Source organism: Schistocerca serialis, unplaced genomic scaffold (genome assembly GCF_023864345.2).
Source record: "Schistocerca serialis cubense isolate TAMUIC-IGC-003099 unplaced genomic scaffold, iqSchSeri2.2 HiC_scaffold_102, whole genome shotgun sequence".
Taxonomy (NCBI): Eukaryota; Metazoa; Arthropoda; class Insecta; order Orthoptera; family Acrididae; genus Schistocerca; species Schistocerca serialis.
This window is the reverse complement of record NW_026047206.1, coordinates 15743-32662: the sequence shown is the minus strand read 5'-3', so window position 1 is coordinate 32662 and position 16920 is coordinate 15743. Positions and strand designations below refer to the sequence as shown.

At 50.2% G+C, this 16920-nt stretch overlaps 9 non-coding genes across 9 annotated transcripts; all 9 read left to right on the top strand.

Annotated features, from left to right (window-relative positions):
• The first annotated feature begins 213 nt into the window (after positions 1-213).
• On the top strand, positions 214-297 carry Trnal-uaa (transfer RNA leucine (anticodon UAA)). Its single transcript has one exon. It is a non-coding gene; the product is annotated as a tRNA-Leu (tRNA).
• A 1786-nt stretch (positions 298-2083) lies between these two features.
• Trnal-uaa (transfer RNA leucine (anticodon UAA)) lies at positions 2084-2167 on the top strand. Its single transcript has one exon. It is a non-coding gene; the product is annotated as a tRNA-Leu (tRNA).
• Positions 2168-3954: 1787 nt separating this feature from the next.
• On the top strand, positions 3955-4038 carry Trnal-uaa (transfer RNA leucine (anticodon UAA)). The gene has a single exon. It is a non-coding gene; the product is annotated as a tRNA-Leu (tRNA).
• Positions 4039-5822: 1784 nt separating this feature from the next.
• Positions 5823-5906, top strand: Trnal-uaa (transfer RNA leucine (anticodon UAA)). The gene has a single exon. It is a non-coding gene; the product is annotated as a tRNA-Leu (tRNA).
• A 1786-nt stretch (positions 5907-7692) lies between these two features.
• Positions 7693-7776, top strand: Trnal-uaa (transfer RNA leucine (anticodon UAA)). Its single transcript has one exon. It is a non-coding gene; the product is annotated as a tRNA-Leu (tRNA).
• A 1786-nt stretch (positions 7777-9562) lies between these two features.
• Trnal-uaa (transfer RNA leucine (anticodon UAA)) lies at positions 9563-9646 on the top strand. Its single transcript has one exon. It is a non-coding gene; the product is annotated as a tRNA-Leu (tRNA).
• Positions 9647-11432: 1786 nt separating this feature from the next.
• On the top strand, positions 11433-11516 carry Trnal-uaa (transfer RNA leucine (anticodon UAA)). Its single transcript has one exon. It is a non-coding gene; the product is annotated as a tRNA-Leu (tRNA).
• Positions 11517-13302: 1786 nt separating this feature from the next.
• Positions 13303-13386, top strand: Trnal-uaa (transfer RNA leucine (anticodon UAA)). Its single transcript has one exon. It is a non-coding gene; the product is annotated as a tRNA-Leu (tRNA).
• A 1786-nt stretch (positions 13387-15172) lies between these two features.
• Trnal-uaa (transfer RNA leucine (anticodon UAA)) lies at positions 15173-15256 on the top strand. Its single transcript has one exon. It is a non-coding gene; the product is annotated as a tRNA-Leu (tRNA).
• The last annotated feature ends 1664 nt before the right edge of the window (positions 15257-16920 follow it).

Genomic DNA, 16920 nt, shown 5'->3' with positions numbered 1-16920 from the left:
CAGTTCAAACTAGAAACGACGGAAGAAAGCGGTCCAACGCGCCACATTGCTTCCCGAAAGGGAGGGTGCATTTTCTACGCCATGTCTGACATTGCGTCTTAAATTTTCTAAAACTGACATAATTCCATCCTACCGAAAAAAGAAACAGATTTCGCAGTGAGGTTCTTTGAGATATTGCTAGAGATGGAAGTCTCTGGAGCTCTTGCCTCGCACGTCAGATTGGCCGAGCGGTCTAAGGCGCCAGATTTAAGCTCTGGTTCCCGCAAGGGAGCGTGGGTTCGAACCCCACATCTGACAAAGCATTTTAAACATTCTGAAACTAACATACTCCCTTGATCTTACAGAACAAGTAAATTATGCAGGAACACGCCGCAGATTTTACTAGAGACGACAGTGACAGCCCGAGCGGTCGAAAAGAAATAGCGGAACATACTTTTCCTGCGTCGAGGTTTAGCTCTTCTCACGGACGTTTCCGTTGTTGTTGTGCTGTGGCTCTGGGTTCCAAGCGACAGCGAGAAAACCTCAACAGCAACGCATACGTGTTTAAATGAATCTTAAGGCCTTAATAAAGATAGATGAAACGGTGGTTCAGGTGCTGGAGTTCTGAAGCGGCCGTATTGCGTGGGCAGTATGCTCACTAAGTTAATGTGTCATGCTAACAACGGGAAGGCTATGGGTTACATCCCACCAAGGGATATTCCATATTGCTTCCCTAAAAGGCAGCGCGAGAGACTGCCAGGCAAATCCCAAGTGATCTGTACAAGGACTGAGATGTCCGCACGTCTGGAAACGTTCTCGCCGACTTGTGTGCCACGCTGACGACGCGGGTTCTCGTCCGATCACCGAAGTTAAGCAGCGTTTTTGCGTGCTTAGTACACGGCTCAGTGGCTAACTAGGAAGTCTGCGTGCTGTTGGAATCTTTTATTTTGCCTTTTCCCTTAGTTTTCGGTGTTGCTGCGCGGTAATGATACGGTCCAGCACGCTGACCCCTCTCTTGCCTCTCGGGACGCAAATTCGCGAACCTGCGGCCACAGTCAAATGAAAGGGTCCGTTGTGCGTTTGTCGAGTTGGTCTCTCCCAGTCGTTTCTAGCGCCCTTCCTCTACATATACGACCATTTGCAAGCGTCAGCTTTCGCGTCAGCCGAGCAAAGTCGAGACAAGTCGACACATGGGGACACACGATGCTGTGAATCGCAATCCGCACTAGCCTACGCGGAGCGGGACGAGGGGCGAAGGAAAACCATTCGTAACACGACAGTTCGGAAATTCGACGATCGCGAGCGTTGGAAACACTCTCCTGGGTAAAGAAGACAACTTCGGTGCGGTGTCCGGGTTTCGAACCCGGATCAGCTACTTGGGAAGCAACCATGCTGACCGACACAGCACCACCGCCTTCTGCTACGCGCTGCTTGCGCCGTGATGTGTCGCCTTCCCTCCTGGCGCCAGAGGCCGAAGGCAATCTCGCTGTAGGCGCTCAACGCCGAGTGGAAGGCGAGCACATGTGAACCCGTTTTCCTGGTGCTGCTAGGGCCATATACTGAAACTGAGCGCAGAACTAACTTTTACTGAAGAATCTGCCCTTTAATGCACATCAGGGCGAACACGAAATTTCTAATATGAAGTACTCACTGACGATCCAAAGACGTTTCAGTATGTACGCGTCGGTACCACCGGGGCAGTGCCTAAGTATTGTAAAGTGAAGGTCGACAGTTTGAGCCTCACGGGAAGTATTTCATTGGCTTCCCACGAGTGCGTGATGCACAGCGTGGCTGTTGCTAGGAAACGGCCTTATTTGCCGTTGGCCAATATCTAGTTTTCTTTGCATCAATGTGAAAATGTTCCTATTACTAAATACAGTTTTGCTAGTTACAGTTCAAACTAGAAACGACGGAAGAAAGCGGTCCAACGCGCCACATTGCTTCCCGAAAGGGAGGGTGCATTTTCTACGCCATGTCTGACATTGCGTCTTAAATTTTCTAAAACTGACATAATTCCATCCTACCGAAAAAAGAAACAGATTTCGCAGTGAGGTTCTTTGAGATATTGCTAGAGATGGAAGTCTCTGGAGCTCTTGCCTCGCACGTCAGATTGGCCGAGCGGTCTAAGGCGCCAGATTTAAGCTCTGGTTCCCGCAAGGGAGCGTGGGTTCGAACCCCACATCTGACAAAGCATTTTAAACATTCTGAAACTAACATACTCCCTTGATCTTACAGAACAAGTAAATTATGCAGGAACACGCCGCAGATTTTACTAGAGACGACAGTGACAGCCCGAGCGGTCGAAAAGAAATAGCGGAACATACTTTTCCTGCGTCGAGGTTTAGCTCTTCTCACGGACGTTTCCGTTGTTGTTGTGCTGTGGCTCTGGGTTCCAAGCGACAGCGAGAAAACCTCAACAGCAACGCATACGTGTTTTAAATGAATCTTAAGGCTTAATAAAGATAGATGAAACGGTGGTTCAGGTGCTGGAGTTCTGAAGCGGCCCGTATTGCGTGGGCAGTATGCTCACTAAGTTAATGTGTCATGCTAACAACGGGAAGGCTATGGGTTACATCCCACCAAGGGATATTCCATATTGCTTCCTAAAAGGCAGCGCGAGAGACTGCCAGGCAAATCCCAAGTGATCTGTACAAGGACTGAGATGTCCGCACGTCTGGAAACGTTCTCGCCGACTTGTGTGCCACGCTGACGACGCGGGTTCTCGTCCGATCACCGAAGTTAAGCAGCGTTTTTGCGTGCTTAGTACACGGCTCAGTGGCTAACTAGGAAGTCTGCGTGCTGTTGGAATCTTTTATTTTGCCTTTTCCCTTAGTTTTCGGTGTTGCTGCGCGGTAATGATACGGTCCAGCACGCTGACCCCTCTCTTGCCTCTCGGGACGCAAATTCGCGAACCTGCGGCCACAGTCAAATGAAAGGGTCCGTTGTGCGTTTGTCGAGTTGGTCTCTCCCAGTCGTTTCTAGCGCCCTTCCTCTACATATACGACCATTTGCAAGCGTCAGCTTTCGCGTCAGCCGAGCAAAGTCGAGACAAGTCGACACATGGGGACACACGATGCTGTGAATCGCAATCCGCACTAGCCTACGCGGAGCGGGACGAGGGCGAAGGGAAAAACCATTCGTAACACGACAGTTCGGAAATTCGACGATCGCGAGCGTTGGAAACACTCTCCTGGGTAAAGAAGACAACTTCGGTGCGGTGTCCGGGTTCGAACCCGGATCAGCTACTTGGAAGCAACCATGCTGACCGACACAGCACCACCGCCTTCTGCTACGCGCTGCTTGCGCCGTGATGTGTCGCCTTCCCTCCTGGCGCCAGAGGCCGAAGGCATCTCGCTGTAGGCGCTCAACGCCGAGTGGAAGGCGAGCACATGTGAACCCGTTTTCCTGGTGCTGCTAGGGCCATATACTGAAACTGAGCGCAGAACTAACTTTTACTGAAGAATCTGCCCTTTAATGCACATCAGGGCGAACACGAAATTTCTAATATGAAGTACTCACTGACGATCCAAAGACGTTTCAGTATGTACGCGTCGGTACCACCGGGGCAGTGCCTAAGTATTGTAAAGTGAAGGTCGACAGTTTGAGCCTCACGGGAAGTATTTCATTGGCTTCCCACGAGTGGCGTGATGCACAGCGTGGCTGGTTGCTAGGAAACGGCCTTATTTGCCGTTGGCCAATATCTAGTTTTCTTTGCATCAATGTGAAAATTGTTCCTATTACTAAATACAGTTTTGCTAGTTACAGTTCAAACTAGAAACGACGGAAGGAAAGCGGTCCAACGCGCCACATTGCTTCCCGAAAGGAGGGTGCATTTTCTACGCCATGTCTGACATTGCGTCTTAAATTTTCTAAAACTGACATAATTCCATCCTACCGAAAAAAGAAACAGATTTCGCAGTGAGGTTCTTTGAGATATTGCTAGAGATGGAAGTCTCTGGAGCTCTTGCCTCGCACGTCAGATTGGCCGAGCGGTCTAAGGCGCCAGATTTAAGCTCTGGTTCCCGCAAGGGAGCGTGGGTTCGAACCCCACATCTGACAAAGCATTTAAACATTCTGAAACTAACATACTCCCTTGATCTTACAGAACAAGTAAATTATGCAGGAACACGCCGCAGATTTTACTAGAGACGACAGTGACAGCCCGAGCGTCGAAAAGAAATAGCGGAACATACTTTTCCTGCGTCGAGGTTTAGCTCTTCTCACGGACGGTTTCCGTTGTTGTTGTGCTGTGGCTCTGGTTCCAAGCGACAGCGAGAAAACCTCAACAGCAACGCATACGTGTTTAAATGAATCTTAAGGCCTTAATAAAGATAGATGAAACGGTGGTTCAGGTGCTGGAGTTCTGAAAGCGGCCGTATTGCGTGGGCAGTATGCTCACTAAGTTAATGTGTCATGCTAACAACGGGAAGGCTATGGGTTACATCCCACCAAGGGATATTCCATATTGCTTCCCTAAAAGGCAGCGCGAGAGACTGCCAGGCAAATCCAAGTGATCTGTACAAGGACTGAGATGTCCGCACGTCTGGAAACGTTCTCGCCGACTTGTGTGCCACGCTGACGACGCGGGTTCTCGTCCGATCACCGAAGTTAAGCAGCGTTTTTGCGTGCTTAGTACACGGCTCAGTGGCTAACTAGGAAGTCTGCGTGCTGTTGGAATCTTTTATTTTGCCTTTTCCCTTAGTTTTCGGTGTTGCTGCGCGGTAATGATACGGTCCAGCACGCTGACCCCTCTCTTGCCTCTCGGGACGCAAATTCGCGAACCTGCGGCCACAGTCAAATGAAAGGGTCCGTTGTGCGTTTGTCGAGTTGGTCTCTCCCAGTCGTTTCTAGCGCCCTTCCTCTACATATACGACCATTTGCAAGCGTCAGCTTTCGCGTCAGCCGAGCAAAGTCGAGACAAGTCGACACATGGGGACACACGATGCTGTGAATCGCAATCCGCACTAGCCTACGCGGAGCGGGACGAGGGGCGAAGGAAAACCATTCGTAACACGACAGTTCGGAAATTCGACGATCGCGAGCGTTGGAAACACTCTCCTGGGTAAAGAAGACAACTTCGGTGCGGTGTCCGGGTTTCGAACCCGGATCAGCTACTTGGGAAGCAACCATGCTGACCGACACAGCACCACCGCCTTCTGCTACGCGCTGCTTGCGCCGTGATGTGTCGCCTTCCCTCCTGGCGCCAGAGGCCGAAGGCAATCTCGCTGTAGGCGCTCAACGCCGAGTGGAAGGCGAGCACATGTGAACCCGTTTTCCTGGTGCTGCTAGGGCCATATACTGAAACTGAGCGCAGAACTAACTTTTACTGAAGAATCTGCCCTTTAATGCACATCAGGGCGAACACGAAATTTCTAATATGAAGTACTCACTGACGATCCAAAGACGTTTCAGTATGTACGCGTCGGTACCACCGGGGCAGTGCCTAAGTATTGTAAAGTGAAGGTCGACAGTTTGAGCCTCACGGGAAGTATTTCATTGGCTTCCCACGAGTGCGTGATGCACAGCGTGGCTGTTGCTAGGAAACGGCCTTATTTGCCGTTGGCCAATATCTAGTTTTCTTTGCATCAATGTGAAAATGTTCCTATTACTAAATACAGTTTTGCTAGTTACAGTTCAAACTAGAAACGACGGAAGAAAGCGGTCCAACGCGCCACATTGCTTCCCGAAAGGGAGGGTGCATTTTCTACGCCATGTCTGACATTGCGTCTTAAATTTTCTAAAACTGACATAATTCCATCCTACCGAAAAAAGAAACAGATTTCGCAGTGAGGTTCTTTGAGATATTGCTAGAGATGGAAGTCTCTGGAGCTCTTGCCTCGCACGTCAGATTGGCCGAGCGGTCTAAGGCGCCAGATTTAAGCTCTGGTTCCCGCAAGGGAGCGTGGGTTCGAACCCCACATCTGACAAAGCATTTTAAACATTCTGAAACTAACATACTCCCTTGATCTTACAGAACAAGTAAATTATGCAGGAACACGCCGCAGATTTTACTAGAGACGACAGTGACAGCCCGAGCGGTCGAAAAGAAATAGCGGAACATACTTTTCCTGCGTCGAGGTTTAGCTCTTCTCACGGACGTTTCCGTTGTTGTTGTGCTGTGGCTCTGGGTTCCAAGCGACAGCGAGAAAACCTCAACAGCAACGCATACGTGTTTAAATGAATCTTAAGGCCTTAATAAAGATAGATGAAACGGTGGTTCAGGTGCTGGAGTTCTGAAGCGGCCGTATTGCGTGGGCAGTATGCTCACTAAGTTAATGTGTCATGCTAACAACGGGAAGGCTATGGGTTACATCCCACCAAGGGATATTCCATATTGCTTCCCTAAAAGGCAGCGCGAGAGACTGCCAGGCAAATCCCAAGTGATCTGTACAAGGACTGAGATGTCCGCACGTCTGGAAACGTTCTCGCCGACTTGTGTGCCACGCTGACGACGCGGGTTCTCGTCCGATCACCGAAGTTAAGCAGCGTTTTTGCGTGCTTAGTACACGGCTCAGTGGCTAACTAGGAAGTCTGCGTGCTGTTGGAATCTTTTATTTTGCCTTTTCCCTTAGTTTTCGGTGTTGCTGCGCGGTAATGATACGGTCCAGCACGCTGACCCCTCTCTTGCCTCTCGGGACGCAAATTCGCGAACCTGCGGCCACAGTCAAATGAAAGGGTCCGTTGTGCGTTTGTCGAGTTGGTCTCTCCCAGTCGTTTCTAGCGCCCTTCCTCTACATATACGACCATTTGCAAGCGTCAGCTTTCGCGTCAGCCGAGCAAAGTCGAGACAAGTCGACACATGGGGACACACGATGCTGTGAATCGCAATCCGCACTAGCCTACGCGGAGCGGGACGAGGGGCGAAGGAAAACCATTCGTAACACGACAGTTCGGAAATTCGACGATCGCGAGCGTTGGAAACACTCTCCTGGGTAAAGAAGACAACTTCGGTGCGGTGTCCGGGTTTCGAACCCGGATCAGCTACTTGGGAAGCAACCATGCTGACCGACACAGCACCACCGCCTTCTGCTACGCGCTGCTTGCGCCGTGATGTGTCGCCTTCCCTCCTGGCGCCAGAGGCCGAAGGCAATCTCGCTGTAGGCGCTCAACGCCGAGTGGAAGGCGAGCACATGTGAACCCGTTTTCCTGGTGCTGCTAGGGCCATATACTGAAACTGAGCGCAGAACTAACTTTTACTGAAGAATCTGCCCTTTAATGCACATCAGGGCGAACACGAAATTTCTAATATGAAGTACTCACTGACGATCCAAAGACGTTTCAGTATGTACGCGTCGGTACCACCGGGGCAGTGCCTAAGTATTGTAAAGTGAAGGTCGACAGTTTGAGCCTCACGGGAAGTATTTCATTGGCTTCCCACGAGTGCGTGATGCACAGCGTGGCTGTTGCTAGGAAACGGCCTTATTTGCCGTTGGCCAATATCTAGTTTTCTTTGCATCAATGTGAAAATGTTCCTATTACTAAATACAGTTTTGCTAGTTACAGTTCAAACTAGAAACGACGGAAGAAAGCGGTCCAACGCGCCACATTGCTTCCCGAAAGGGAGGGTGCATTTTCTACGCCATGTCTGACATTGCGTCTTAAATTTTCTAAAACTGACATAATTCCATCCTACCGAAAAAAGAAACAGATTTCGCAGTGAGGTTCTTTGAGATATTGCTAGAGATGGAAGTCTCTGGAGCTCTTGCCTCGCACGTCAGATTGGCCGAGCGGTCTAAGGCGCCAGATTTAAGCTCTGGTTCCCGCAAGGGAGCGTGGGTTCGAACCCCACATCTGACAAAGCATTTTAAACATTCTGAAACTAACATACTCCCTTGATCTTACAGAACAAGTAAATTATGCAGGAACACGCCGCAGATTTTACTAGAGACGACAGTGACAGCCCGAGCGGTCGAAAAGAAATAGCGGAACATACTTTTCCTGCGTCGAGGTTTAGCTCTTCTCACGGACGTTTCCGTTGTTGTTGTGCTGTGGCTCTGGGTTCCAAGCGACAGCGAGAAAACCTCAACAGCAACGCATACGTGTTTAAATGAATCTTAAGGCCTTAATAAAGATAGATGAAACGGTGGTTCAGGTGCTGGAGTTCTGAAGCGGCCGTATTGCGTGGGCAGTATGCTCACTAAGTTAATGTGTCATGCTAACAACGGGAAGGCTATGGGTTACATCCCACCAAGGGATATTCCATATTGCTTCCCTAAAAGGCAGCGCGAGAGACTGCCAGGCAAATCCCAAGTGATCTGTACAAGGACTGAGATGTCCGCACGTCTGGAAACGTTCTCGCCGACTTGTGTGCCACGCTGACGACGCGGGTTCTCGTCCGATCACCGAAGTTAAGCAGCGTTTTTGCGTGCTTAGTACACGGCTCAGTGGCTAACTAGGAAGTCTGCGTGCTGTTGGAATCTTTTATTTTGCCTTTTCCCTTAGTTTTCGGTGTTGCTGCGCGGTAATGATACGGTCCAGCACGCTGACCCCTCTCTTGCCTCTCGGGACGCAAATTCGCGAACCTGCGGCCACAGTCAAATGAAAGGGTCCGTTGTGCGTTTGTCGAGTTGGTCTCTCCCAGTCGTTTCTAGCGCCCTTCCTCTACATATACGACCATTTGCAAGCGTCAGCTTTCGCGTCAGCCGAGCAAAGTCGAGACAAGTCGACACATGGGGACACACGATGCTGTGAATCGCAATCCGCACTAGCCTACGCGGAGCGGGACGAGGGGCGAAGGAAAACCATTCGTAACACGACAGTTCGGAAATTCGACGATCGCGAGCGTTGGAAACACTCTCCTGGGTAAAGAAGACAACTTCGGTGCGGTGTCCGGGTTTCGAACCCGGATCAGCTACTTGGGAAGCAACCATGCTGACCGACACAGCACCACCGCCTTCTGCTACGCGCTGCTTGCGCCGTGATGTGTCGCCTTCCCTCCTGGCGCCAGAGGCCGAAGGCAATCTCGCTGTAGGCGCTCAACGCCGAGTGGAAGGCGAGCACATGTGAACCCGTTTTCCTGGTGCTGCTAGGGCCATATACTGAAACTGAGCGCAGAACTAACTTTTACTGAAGAATCTGCCCTTTAATGCACATCAGGGCGAACACGAAATTTCTAATATGAAGTACTCACTGACGATCCAAAGACGTTTCAGTATGTACGCGTCGGTACCACCGGGGCAGTGCCTAAGTATTGTAAAGTGAAGGTCGACAGTTTGAGCCTCACGGGAAGTATTTCATTGGCTTCCCACGAGTGCGTGATGCACAGCGTGGCTGTTGCTAGGAAACGGCCTTATTTGCCGTTGGCCAATATCTAGTTTTCTTTGCATCAATGTGAAAATGTTCCTATTACTAAATACAGTTTTGCTAGTTACAGTTCAAACTAGAAACGACGGAAGAAAGCGGTCCAACGCGCCACATTGCTTCCCGAAAGGGAGGGTGCATTTTCTACGCCATGTCTGACATTGCGTCTTAAATTTTCTAAAACTGACATAATTCCATCCTACCGAAAAAAGAAACAGATTTCGCAGTGAGGTTCTTTGAGATATTGCTAGAGATGGAAGTCTCTGGAGCTCTTGCCTCGCACGTCAGATTGGCCGAGCGGTCTAAGGCGCCAGATTTAAGCTCTGGTTCCCGCAAGGGAGCGTGGGTTCGAACCCCACATCTGACAAAGCATTTTAAACATTCTGAAACTAACATACTCCCTTGATCTTACAGAACAAGTAAATTATGCAGGAACACGCCGCAGATTTTACTAGAGACGACAGTGACAGCCCGAGCGGTCGAAAAGAAATAGCGGAACATACTTTTCCTGCGTCGAGGTTTAGCTCTTCTCACGGACGTTTCCGTTGTTGTTGTGCTGTGGCTCTGGGTTCCAAGCGACAGCGAGAAAACCTCAACAGCAACGCATACGTGTTTAAATGAATCTTAAGGCCTTAATAAAGATAGATGAAACGGTGGTTCAGGTGCTGGAGTTCTGAAGCGGCCGTATTGCGTGGGCAGTATGCTCACTAAGTTAATGTGTCATGCTAACAACGGGAAGGCTATGGGTTACATCCCACCAAGGGATATTCCATATTGCTTCCCTAAAAGGCAGCGCGAGAGACTGCCAGGCAAATCCCAAGTGATCTGTACAAGGACTGAGATGTCCGCACGTCTGGAAACGTTCTCGCCGACTTGTGTGCCACGCTGACGACGCGGGTTCTCGTCCGATCACCGAAGTTAAGCAGCGTTTTTGCGTGCTTAGTACACGGCTCAGTGGCTAACTAGGAAGTCTGCGTGCTGTTGGAATCTTTTATTTTGCCTTTTCCCTTAGTTTTCGGTGTTGCTGCGCGGTAATGATACGGTCCAGCACGCTGACCCCTCTCTTGCCTCTCGGGACGCAAATTCGCGAACCTGCGGCCACAGTCAAATGAAAGGGTCCGTTGTGCGTTTGTCGAGTTGGTCTCTCCCAGTCGTTTCTAGCGCCCTTCCTCTACATATACGACCATTTGCAAGCGTCAGCTTTCGCGTCAGCCGAGCAAAGTCGAGACAAGTCGACACATGGGGACACACGATGCTGTGAATCGCAATCCGCACTAGCCTACGCGGAGCGGGACGAGGGGCGAAGGAAAACCATTCGTAACACGACAGTTCGGAAATTCGACGATCGCGAGCGTTGGAAACACTCTCCTGGGTAAAGAAGACAACTTCGGTGCGGTGTCCGGGTTTCGAACCCGGATCAGCTACTTGGGAAGCAACCATGCTGACCGACACAGCACCACCGCCTTCTGCTACGCGCTGCTTGCGCCGTGATGTGTCGCCTTCCCTCCTGGCGCCAGAGGCCGAAGGCAATCTCGCTGTAGGCGCTCAACGCCGAGTGGAAGGCGAGCACATGTGAACCCGTTTTCCTGGTGCTGCTAGGGCCATATACTGAAACTGAGCGCAGAACTAACTTTTACTGAAGAATCTGCCCTTTAATGCACATCAGGGCGAACACGAAATTTCTAATATGAAGTACTCACTGACGATCCAAAGACGTTTCAGTATGTACGCGTCGGTACCACCGGGGCAGTGCCTAAGTATTGTAAAGTGAAGGTCGACAGTTTGAGCCTCACGGGAAGTATTTCATTGGCTTCCCACGAGTGCGTGATGCACAGCGTGGCTGTTGCTAGGAAACGGCCTTATTTGCCGTTGGCCAATATCTAGTTTTCTTTGCATCAATGTGAAAATGTTCCTATTACTAAATACAGTTTTGCTAGTTACAGTTCAAACTAGAAACGACGGAAGAAAGCGGTCCAACGCGCCACATTGCTTCCCGAAAGGGAGGGTGCATTTTCTACGCCATGTCTGACATTGCGTCTTAAATTTTCTAAAACTGACATAATTCCATCCTACCGAAAAAAGAAACAGATTTCGCAGTGAGGTTCTTTGAGATATTGCTAGAGATGGAAGTCTCTGGAGCTCTTGCCTCGCACGTCAGATTGGCCGAGCGGTCTAAGGCGCCAGATTTAAGCTCTGGTTCCCGCAAGGGAGCGTGGGTTCGAACCCCACATCTGACAAAGCATTTTAAACATTCTGAAACTAACATACTCCCTTGATCTTACAGAACAAGTAAATTATGCAGGAACACGCCGCAGATTTTACTAGAGACGACAGTGACAGCCCGAGCGGTCGAAAAGAAATAGCGGAACATACTTTTCCTGCGTCGAGGTTTAGCTCTTCTCACGGACGTTTCCGTTGTTGTTGTGCTGTGGCTCTGGGTTCCAAGCGACAGCGAGAAAACCTCAACAGCAACGCATACGTGTTTAAATGAATCTTAAGGCCTTAATAAAGATAGATGAAACGGTGGTTCAGGTGCTGGAGTTCTGAAGCGGCCGTATTGCGTGGGCAGTATGCTCACTAAGTTAATGTGTCATGCTAACAACGGGAAGGCTATGGGTTACATCCCACCAAGGGATATTCCATATTGCTTCCCTAAAAGGCAGCGCGAGAGACTGCCAGGCAAATCCCAAGTGATCTGTACAAGGACTGAGATGTCCGCACGTCTGGAAACGTTCTCGCCGACTTGTGTGCCACGCTGACGACGCGGGTTCTCGTCCGATCACCGAAGTTAAGCAGCGTTTTTGCGTGCTTAGTACACGGCTCAGTGGCTAACTAGGAAGTCTGCGTGCTGTTGGAATCTTTTATTTTGCCTTTTCCCTTAGTTTTCGGTGTTGCTGCGCGGTAATGATACGGTCCAGCACGCTGACCCCTCTCTTGCCTCTCGGGACGCAAATTCGCGAACCTGCGGCCACAGTCAAATGAAAGGGTCCGTTGTGCGTTTGTCGAGTTGGTCTCTCCCAGTCGTTTCTAGCGCCCTTCCTCTACATATACGACCATTTGCAAGCGTCAGCTTTCGCGTCAGCCGAGCAAAGTCGAGACAAGTCGACACATGGGGACACACGATGCTGTGAATCGCAATCCGCACTAGCCTACGCGGAGCGGGACGAGGGGCGAAGGAAAACCATTCGTAACACGACAGTTCGGAAATTCGACGATCGCGAGCGTTGGAAACACTCTCCTGGGTAAAGAAGACAACTTCCGTGCGGTGTCCGGGTTTCGAACCCGGATCAGCTACTTGGGAAGCAACCATGCTGACCGACACAGCACCACCGCCTTCTGCTACGCGCTGCTTGCGCCGTGATGTGTCGCCTTCCCTCCTGGCGCCAGAGGCCGAAGGCAATCTCGCTGTAGGCGCTCAACGCCGAGTGGAAGGCGAGCACATGTGAACCCGTTTTCCTGGTGCTGCTAGGGCCATATACTGAAACTGAGCGCAGAACTAACTTTTACTGAAGAATCTGCCCTTTAATGCACATCAGGGCGAACACGAAATTTCTAATATGAAGTACTCACTGACGATCCAAAGACGTTTCAGTATGTACGCGTCGGTACCACCGGGGCAGTGCCTAATTATTGTAAAGTGAAGGTCGACAGTTTGAGCCTCACGGGAAGTATTTCATTGGCTTCCCACGAGTGCGTGATGCACAGCGTGGCTGTTGCTAGGAAACGGCCTTATTTGCCGTTGGCCAATATCTAGTTTTCTTTGCATCAATGTGAAAATGTTCCTATTACTAAATACAGTTTTGCTAGTTACAGTTCAAACTAGAAACGACGGAAGAAAGCGGTCCAACGCGCCACATTGCTTCCCGAAAGGGAGGGTGCATTTTCTACGCCATGTCTGACATTGCGTCTTAAATTTTCTAAAACTGACATAATTCCATCCTACCGAAAAAAGAAACAGATTTCGCAGTGAGGTTCTTTGAGATATTGCTAGAGATGGAAGTCTCTGGAGCTCTTGCCTCGCACGTCAGATTGGCCGAGCGGTCTAAGGCGCCAGATTTAAGCTCTGGTTCCCGCAAGGGAGCGTGGGTTCGAACCCCACATCTGACAAAGCATTTTAAACATTCTGAAACTAACATACTCCCTTGATCTTACAGAACAAGTAAATTATGCAGGAACACGCCGCAGATTTTACTAGAGACGACAGTGACAGCCCGAGCGGTCGAAAAGAAATAGCGGAACATACTTTTCCTGCGTCGAGGTTTAGCTCTTCTCACGGACGTTTCCGTTGTTGTTGTGCTGTGGCTCTGGGTTCCAAGCGACAGCGAGAAAACCTCAACAGCAACGCATACGTGTTTAAATGAATCTTAAGGCCTTAATAAAGATAGATGAAACGGTGGTTCAGGTGCTGGAGTTCTGAAGCGGCCGTATTGCGTGGGCAGTATGCTCACTAAGTTAATGTGTCATGCTAACAACGGGAAGGCTATGGGTTACATCCCACCAAGGGATATTCCATATTGCTTCCCTAAAAGGCAGCGCGAGAGACTGCCAGGCAAATCCCAAGTGATCTGTACAAGGACTGAGATGTCCGCACGTCTGGAAACGTTCTCGCCGACTTGTGTGCCACGCTGACGACGCGGGTTCTCGTCCGATCACCGAAGTTAAGCAGCGTTTTTGCGTGCTTAGTACACGGCTCAGTGGCTAACTAGGAAGTCTGCGTGCTGTTGGAATCTTTTATTTTGCCTTTTCCCTTAGTTTTCGGTGTTGCTGCGCGGTAATGATACGGTCCAGCACGCTGACCCCTCTCTTGCCTCTCGGGACGCAAATTCGCGAACCTGCGGCCACAGTCAAATGAAAGGGTCCGTTGTGCGTTTGTCGAGTTGGTCTCTCCCAGTCGTTTCTAGCGCCCTTCCTCTACATATACGACCATTTGCAAGCGTCAGCTTTCGCGTCAGCCGAGCAAAGTCGAGACAAGTCGACACATGGGGACACACGATGCTGTGAATCGCAATCCGCACTAGCCTACGCGGAGCGGGACGAGGGGCGAAGGAAAACCATTCGTAACACGACAGTTCGGAAATTCGACGATCGCGAGCGTTGGAAACACTCTCCTGGGTAAAGAAGACAACTTCCGTGCGGTGTCCGGGTTTCGAACCCGGATCAGCTACTTGGGAAGCAACCATGCTGACCGACACAGCACCACCGCCTTCTGCTACGCGCTGCTTGCGCCGTGATGTGTCGCCTTCCCTCCTGGCGCCAGAGGCCGAAGGCAATCTCGCTGTAGGCGCTCAACGCCGAGTGGAAGGCGAGCACATGTGAACCCGTTTTCCTGGTGCTGCTAGGGCCATATACTGAAACTGAGCGCAGAACTAACTTTTACTGAAGAATCTGCCCTTTAATGCACATCAGGGCGAACACGAAATTTCTAATATGAAGTACTCACTGACGATCCAAAGACGTTTCAGTATGTACGCGTCGGTACCACCGGGGCAGTGCCTAATTATTGTAAAGTGAAGGTCGACAGTTTGAGCCTCACGGGAAGTATTTCATTGGCTTCCCACGAGTGCGTGATGCACAGCGTGGCTGTTGCTAGGAAACGGCCTTATTTGCCGTTGGCCAATATCTAGTTTTCTTTGCATCAATGTGAAAATGTTCCTATTACTAAATACAGTTTTGCTAGTTACAGTTCAAACTAGAAACGACGGAAGAAAGCGGTCCAACGCGCCACATTGCTTCCCGAAAGGGAGGGTGCATTTTCTACGCCATGTCTGACATTGCGTCTTAAATTTTCTAAAACTGACATAATTCCATCCTACCGAAAAAAGAAACAGATTTCGCAGTGAGGTTCTTTGAGATATTGCTAGAGATGGAAGTCTCTGGAGCTCTTGCCTCGCACGTCAGATTGGCCGAGCGGTCTAAGGCGCCAGATTTAAGCTCTGGTTCCCGCAAGGGAGCGTGGGTTCGAACCCCACATCTGACAAAGCATTTTAAACATTCTGAAACTAACATACTCCCTTGATCTTACAGAACAAGTAAATTATGCAGGAACACGCCGCAGATTTTACTAGAGACGACAGTGACAGCCCGAGCGGTCGAAAAGAAATAGCGGAACATACTTTTCCTGCGTCGAGGTTTAGCTCTTCTCACGGACGTTTCCGTTGTTGTTGTGCTGTGGCTCTGGGTTCCAAGCGACAGCGAGAAAACCTCAACAGCAACGCATACGTGTTTAAATGAATCTTAAGGCCTTAATAAAGATAGATGAAACGGTGGTTCAGGTGCTGGAGTTCTGAAGCGGCCGTATTGCGTGGGCAGTATGCTCACTAAGTTAATGTGTCATGCTAACAACGGGAAGGCTATGGGTTACATCCCACCAAGGGATATTCCATATTGCTTCCCTAAAAGGCAGCGCGAGAGACTGCCAGGCAAATCCCAAGTGATCTGTACAAGGACTGAGATGTCCGCACGTCTGGAAACGTTCTCGCCGACTTGTGTGCCACGCTGACGACGCGGGTTCTCGTCCGATCACCGAAGTTAAGCAGCGTTTTTGCGTGCTTAGTACACGGCTCAGTGGCTAACTAGGAAGTCTGCGTGCTGTTGGAATCTTTTATTTTGCCTTTTCCCTTAGTTTTCGGTGTTGCTGCGCGGTAATGATACGGTCCAGCACGCTGACCCCTCTCTTGCCTCTCGGGACGCAAATTCGCGAACCTGCGGCCACAGTCAAATGAAAGGGTCCGTTGTGCGTTTGTCGAGTTGGTCTCTCCCAGTCGTTTCTAGCGCCCTTCCTCTACATATACGACCATTTGCAAGCGTCAGCTTTCGCGTCAGCCGAGCAAAGTCGAGACAAGTCGACACATGGGGACACACGATGCTGTGAATCGCAATCCGCACTAGCCTACGCGGAGCGGGACGAGGGGCGAAGGAAAACCATTCGTAACACGACAGTTCGGAAATTCGACGATCGCGAGCGTTGGAAACACTCTCCTGGGTAAAGAAGACAACTTCCGTGCGGTGTCCGGGTTTCGAACCCGGATCAGCTACTTGGGAAGCAACCATGCTGACCGACACAGCACCACCGCCTTCTGCTACGCGCTGCTTGCGCCGTGATGTGTCGCCTTCCCTCCTGGCGCCAGAGGCCGAAGGCAATCTCGCTGTAGGCGCTCAACGCCGAGTGGAAGGCGAGCACATGTGAACCCGTTTTCCTGGTGCTGCTAGGGCCATATACTGAAACTGAGCGCAGAACTAACTTTTACTGAAGAATCTGCCCTTTAATGCACATCAGGGCGAACACGAAATTTCTAATATGAAGTACTCACTGACGATCCAAAGACGTTTCAGTATGTACGCGTCGGTACCACCGGGGCAGTGCCTAATTATTGTAAAGTGAAGGTCGACAGTTTGAGCCTCACGGGAAGTATTTCATTGGCTTCCCACGAGTGCGTGATGCACAGCGTGGCTGTTGCTAGGAAACGGCCTTATTTGCCGTTGGCCAATATCTAGTTTTCTTTGCATCAATGTGAAAATGTTCCTATTACTAAATACAGTTTTGCTAGTTACAGTTCAAACTAGAAACGACGGAAGAAAGCGGTCCAACGCGCCACATTGCTTCCCGAAAGGGAGGGTGCATTTTCTACGCCATGTCTGACA